Genomic DNA, 7390 nt, shown 5'->3' on the forward strand with positions numbered 1-7390 from the left:
AAAATTGGCGAACTGGGAAGTAATGCTATGGCATCACACGTTGCTGAAGCATATTGAAATTCCTTGGCATTTCTGGCGCAGAAAACGAAAAAAAGATACAGCTGTACGAGGATAGCTGGCTCTGCACATGAAATGATGGTTGTAACTACCTGCCAGAGGACCACTACCACCTGGAGGGTAAGGTTCACGCACAAAGTGTGATTCTAGGCGTATTAGGGGTATTTTGCACCCAACAATCACCCAACAACCTCATCATTACCCCTAGATATTTTTATTATATATTACACCTCACAAGAGACAAAAGAGGAAGACATACGCAGAGTAGAAAAATCCCATTTTTATTTTCCTTTTCCCTTCTTCTTCATTGGGTTTTCCTCCATTGATAGAGCTCCAAGGAGTGGTAAGCTAGGCGTCTGAGAGGATCTAGCAAGCTAAGGTGGTTCGTGGTGGCCGAGGAGACCTCCCGTGGCACGCGTCGAAGGCTTCTTCTCACTTCCCTTTGCTGTTATTTTTATATTATTTTTGGGTTGTTGGAAAGAATATTTTAAGGCTTGTTCTTTGGATATTTCTAACCCCACCATGAACTAACTTATTTGGTGGTGGTTGTTTTAATGGTTGTTTAAACTTTATTTTAGTGGTATATTTATTTTTATCTTGGTTATTTTCTTGCTTTGCTTATGAATACTTCACCATCTAGGCTTGTAAGAGGCATGAGAGTGTCCATTTCTTAGATGAAGGTTAGGTGTTCGAGAGAAACCTAAGCTAAAAATACTTGTAGTATTCGAGAGAAACACAAGACAAGATCCTCATAAGCAATGGGTTATAGTGCTTTAAAGGAGCTTTGAACCTCCCTAGGAATACTATATCCTAATCCCTTAGTACTCGAGAGAGACTAGGATAGGATTTCAACGACTAAAAAGGGTGTTTTTATCAATAGTGTAGGCTGCCAGCTTCGTTGAGTGAGAGCAGATGCCTTGTCATCCTATTCTGTTAGGTTCCTTTGACTAGAGATAGCGGGAACACTTTAGGAAAACCCTGTCGAGCAAGTAAAGATTAGATAGTATAAATCTGTCGGAGAGATAAGTTTAACATCCTTAAATCAATCTCTACCATTCATTCCAGTGGAAGCTTGTCGTGTGAGGATTATCTATTTATCATTTTATTTGCTATTTATTTACTATCTTTACCATTTTCCTTTGCCATGACATTTTCTTTTGTTACTCATACACATTTCATTTGCCTTGGCATAATCATTTTTGAATACCATTAGATATACTTAATAGTTATAGAATAGTGCATAAACTTTACTCAAAATCCTTCCAATCCCTGTGGAGACGATACTCACTCATCACTTTATTACTTGAGCGATTGTGTATACTTGCACATTATTTGCGTATAATTTTATAATACTCACAATATGCAACAAGTTTTTGGCATCGTTGCTGGGGATTGGCAATTGATGATGTTGAGTTTAGTTGTTTCACCGTTTTATTTCTTTTCTTTGTACATAGTTACTTGTTTTTGTGTTTACCTTTTTCAGGTGTTACGTTATCACATGACACGTAAAATACCCAAAGAACCATTATTTCATATTGAACCTGAGGCTCATGTTGTTCAAAATCAAGTGAAGGATCCTGTAGTTGTAAATGGCACGACAATTCCAAATGCTGGGAATATTGCTCGACCACAAACTATTAGAGATCACTTAGCTCCCACCTTGGATGACATAAATCCTTTTATTATAGCTCCCAAGATTAAGGCAACCCACTTTGAGCTCAAACCATTTATGTTCGACATGTTGGACTTGATTAGAAAGTTTGGTGGTGCTTCTAATGAGGATACAAGGCAACATGTTCGAGAATTTTTGGAAGTTTGTGACTCTTTTCGACAACATGGTGTGCATAAAGATGTGCTGAATTTAAAGTTATTTCCATATTCTTTGAAAGATCATGCCAGGGCATGGCTCAATGGATTACCTTTCGGCTCGATAAGGTCTTGGGCTGACTTGTGCAAAAAAAATTGCTATGACATAATCCACCCAATATGAACAACCATCTTAGGAATGCCATAGCATCTTTTCACCAAGCTGATGACGAGTCAATGTATGAGTGTTGGGACCGCTATAAAGAATTGCTTCACAAATGTACCAACCATGGATTCCACGACTGGACTCAAGTCGTGATGTTCTAAAATGGACCTAATGCACCCATGAGGATGATGTTAGATGCCTTGAAAAATGGCACTTTGCTTGACAAATCACCTGAAGAGGCTTTTGACATTCTTGATTGAATTGCTAACCATGATTACCAATTTTCCTCTTCAAGGTTTGAAACTAGAAGGAAGGCATCTGGGACATTCAAGTTGGAAGCTGAAGATTCAGTATTGACCCAACTCTCTACCATCACCAATATGTTGAAGAATTTGCAAAATTCTATAAGGTGAAAGAAGTAAAGGTTGCTAGCTTGGCATATATGTTATGCCAAGGCAATCGTCATGAGAGTGAATGCCCGACCAACCATGAGTCTATTAACTTTGTGAGAAGCTTCAATGGATGCAATAATAACCCTTACACCAATACTTACAACCAAGGATGGTGTCAGCATCCTAATTTCTCATGGGAAAATGAAGGAGCTCGTAATGTCAGTCATCTCGCTCAGCAGCAGTATATGGATGAGCCATCAACCTTTCAAACGAATATGCCATGGCATAATAAGGGGATAACATCTTCACTTAATACAAGTTCTCTAGAGGCTACTATGGAAGACTTTATGGCAACTACAAAGGCTCTATTACAAGATCACGATGCAAAGTCATAATTTGTCTTTGAGAGCTTTGGAAATGCAAGTGGGTCACATTACCACGGTATTACAAGAATACCAACCAGACAAATTGCCTAGCGTTACTGAAGTCACTAAGGCTAAAGGCAGTGAGCAATTTAGTACATTTATCTTAGGGAGTTGCACCCATATCTACAAAGATGCTAAGTTTGGGGGGGGGGGAAACACTCGAAGGACCTAACTATGAGATTGTGCATGAAGAATCTCAATTGCAAGAGGACTTAAATTCGCTGGAGAACAAAGCTGGAGGTTCAATGAGTAAACTCAATGATGACATGCAAAATAATGACACGAAAAAAGAAAAACCCCCACCAGTAGGAGTTGATGACCAAAGGGCAGCTGCATAATTCTGCCAAGGCAATTTTTTATGCATTGGTGATTACTTGAAGCTCGATAAAGAAGATAAAGATGAGCTTAAGGATGTTCCAAAGGAGATGATTCAGTTTAACTTACTCATAGCTAGACCATGTAAGAAATTTGAACCTTTGGATTTCATTGAATTTACTCATCCTAAACCCCAAGTAGCTGCCCATTTTTCTAAGTTAGAAATTGTGAAAAAATTCCCTGATGAGAAATTATTATTTGCGACGGCATTATCGTGGTGTGCTGACATTGTCAATTTTCTCATTAGTGGTGTTTTACTTCCGTACTTGAATAGCCAAGGCAAGAATAGGTTGATGCATGATGTTTGTTACTGCCACTAGGATGAACCCTACTTCTTCAAAGACTTTGCAGCCCAAGCAATTAAAAGATGCCACGACAACGGGGAGTGTAAAGAGATCTTATTCCACTACCAATTAGCTTTATGTGGACAACAATCAAGAGGAGAGAGGACTACTACAAAGGTCCTACAAATTGGGTTCTATCAGATTACACTGAAGTTGGCGCTGTTATATGTGTGGAGCATTTTAGTCTATACTGGTGCTCAAATCGAACGCGACAAAAATGCCAACATAATTCATGATGTTTTGGGAGTTTGTATCTCTTCAACCCTCTTTAATTTGTGTTTTAGAAGTTTTGTTTTGTTTTATTGTGAGTGTTTGTTTGTTTATTTTTCTTTGTTTTATTTATTTAGTTTTAATTTGAATATTAGTTCTTTTTAGGACAAAGGGTGTTTTAGAGGATGAATATGATGAAATCTCATGAAGGAACTTCACAGGCTGCTGCAAACCAATATGTCATGGCAAAGCTAGATGCAATCGAGGCTCTAACAAGACACAGTCGTGACACTTGTTCATAAGGAGATGCTTTTACATTTAGCTTATAATCTTCCAGTCATCGTGGATGCAATCTTGCCAGCACTTGAGGATGCTGTGACATTTGCAAATGTCACTCATCAAGACAGTACACCCAAGCCAAATGATGCTAACCCAGTCAACACGGATTAGATGATGTCTGAAGTCATCTGTTGGGCGTATGGAGACCCCAACATCCAAGAACACTGAAGGCCCTAGCACACCACCTGCTGAACCCAATTCTGAGCCTGACGCAAGCCCACCCCATTGAGGAAGTGCACCAGGTGCAATACTACTAGCACTGCCAGCGTGACTCCACCACCATCTTAGGAAGACAAGGTACCTTGCATTGCATCGTATAACATGTAGTCTAGTTTTAAATTAGTTTTTATTCAGCATTGAGGATAATCCTTCTCTCAAGTTTGGGGGAGGTAGTGTTCTTTGTAGAACATGTGCATGATAATATTAGCATAATGTTATGCCATGGCATCAGTAAATGATAGGACCGTTATTTGAAATGTTTTAATGATACCCGATGATGATGAATTTTTTAGGCTAGAAATTGATTGTAAATGACTGTTGAGAATGATAGAACTGACTCTAGGGCTTGATGCTTTATGAATTATTCTTACACTATTTGTATGTTCTCTATACTTAAGGAACTTAGGAAGTTTTTATGAAAGAACTCTGGTTAGCCTTGGCATTAAAATATGGTATTATGCTTAAATGATAAATCACTGTTTAAGAAATCCCTTATGTATGAATTTTGTTTAATCATGAATAAATACTTCGGCATAGCTGTAGAGGGACACTCTTATTTACCGTGGCATTGCCTGGAACTCTCTTTAATAAATGGCAACCATGCGTATACGAGTGAATGAAAGTAGTCACTGGATGACTCTCCCTGACTAGCTTGGGGCTGGAAGGTATGCTCCCTTTCACCTAGTGTGTGGGATGGTAGGTGTGATGAGCTGACTCCTTTCGTAGCAGCGTAAAAAAAAAACAAGACAAAAATGTGTAGTAAGTGAAAAGGGAGTATAAATGTGCTTAATGAATGAGTTAATGCCGTGGCGAAACTAGGGAACTTAATTAGAAATTACCTAAATTCATTAAGTATAGAATAGATACAATCACGCACACATAACACCATAAAGAATCTTGACCTAGGGAAAAGTACTTGAATTCTTGATATGTCTAGAATGTTGAAGCCAATTTTTCTGAGGGTTGAAATTCAATTTTTGTCTTATTGTCCTATTGATGAAAATTGCCATGACTTTTTGATTGTGTTAATTGTTATCCATTGCTTGAGGACAATCAATAGCTTAAGTTTAGGGTGTGATAACTCCGTAAAAAGGCTACTTTTAAGGTCTTTTTCATTGAAGTTATTTTTTGTTTAAGGGTACATATAGGTCATTTTATTTGTATGTAGTTGCATATAATTGCATTTTTAGTGGTTGTGTTATTTTATTTTGTTAAGGTGCTATATGAGGAGAAATGTATGGTTTTTAGTGATGTGCAGGAAATAACAAGTAAAATAGGCGAACTGGGAAGTAATTCTCTGGCATAAAACGTTGTTGAAGCATATTGAAATGCCTTAGCATTTCTGGCGCAGAAAACGACAAAAAGATACAGCTGTATGAGGACAGATGGCTCTGCACTTGAAATAATGGTTGTAACCACCTGCCAGAGGACCACTACCACCTGGAGGGTAAGGTTCACGCACAAAGTGTGATTCTAGGCGTATTAGGGGTATTTTGCACCCAACAATCACCCAACAACCTCATCATTACCCCTAGATATTTTTATTATATATTACACCTCACAAGAGACAAAAGTGGGAGACATACGCAGAGTAGAAAAATCCCATTTTTATTTTCCTTTTCCCTTCTTCTTCATTGGGTTTTCCTCCATTGATAGAGCTCCAAGGAGTGGTAAGCTAGGCGTCTGAGAGGAGCTAGCAAGCTAAGGTGGTTCGTGGTGGCCGAGGAGACCTCCCGTGGCACGCGTCGAAGGCTTCTTCTCACTTCCCTTTGCTGTTATTTTTATATTATTTTTGGGTTGTTGGAAAGAATATTTTAAGGCTTGTTCTTTGGATATTTCTAACCCCACCATGAACTAACTTATTTGGTGGTGTTTGTTTTAATGGTTGTTTAAACTTTATTTTAGTGGTATATTTATTTTTATCTTGGTTATTTTCTTTCTTTGCTTATGAATACTTCACCATCTAGGCTTGTAAGAGGCATGAGAGTGTCCATTTCTTAGATGAAGGTTAGGTGTTCGAGAGAAACCTAAGCTAAAAATACTTGTAGTATTCGAGAGAAACACAAGACAAGATCCTCATAAGCAATGGGTTATAGTGCTTTAAAGGAGCTTTGAACCTCCCTAGGAATACTATATCCTAATCCCTTAGTACTCGAGAGAGACTAGGATAGGATTTCAACGACTAAAAAGGGTGTTTTTATCAATAGTGTAGGCTGCCAGCTTCGTTGAGTGAGAGCAGATGCCTTGTCATCCTATTCTGTTAGGTTTCTTTGACTAGAGATAGCGGGAACACTTTAGGAAAACCCTGTCGAGCAAGTAAAGATTAGATAGTATAAATCTGTCGGAGAGATAAGTTTAACATCCTTAAATCAATCTCTACCATTCATTCCAGTGGAAGCTTGTCGTGTGAGGATTATCTATTTATCATTTTATTTGCTATTTATTTACTATCTTTACCATTTCCTTTGCCATGACATTTTCTTTTGTTACTCATACACATTTCATTTGCCTTGGCATAATCATTTTTGAATACCATTAGATATACTTAATAGTTATAGAATAGTGCATAAACTTTACTCAAAATCCTTCCAATCCCTGTGGAGACGATACTCACTCATCACTTTATTACTTGAGCGATTGTGTATACTTGCACATTATTTGCGTATAATTTTATAGTACTCACAATATGCAACAAGTTTTTGGCATCGTTGTTGGGGATTGGCAATTGATGATGTTGAGTTTAGTTGTTTCACCGTTTTATTTCTTTTCTTTGTACATAGTTACTTGTTTTTGTGTTTACCTTTTTCAGGTGTTACGTTATCACATGACACGTAAAATACCCAAAGAACCATTATTTCATATTGAACCTGAGGCTCATGTTGTTCAAAATCAAGTGAAGGATCCTGCAGTTGTAAATGGCACGACAATTCCAAATGCTGGGAATATTGCTCGACCACAAACTATTAGAGATCACTTAGCTCCCACCTTGGATGATATAAAACCTTTTATTAAAGCTCCCAAGATTAAGGCAACCCACTTTGAGCTCAAACCATTTAT

The sequence above is a fragment of the Hibiscus syriacus genome, unplaced genomic scaffold (genome assembly GCF_006381635.1).
Source record: "Hibiscus syriacus cultivar Baekdansim isolate YM2019G1 unplaced genomic scaffold, ASM638163v2 tig00109949_pilon, whole genome shotgun sequence".
NCBI classification, from domain to species: domain Eukaryota; kingdom Viridiplantae; phylum Streptophyta; class Magnoliopsida; order Malvales; family Malvaceae; genus Hibiscus; species Hibiscus syriacus.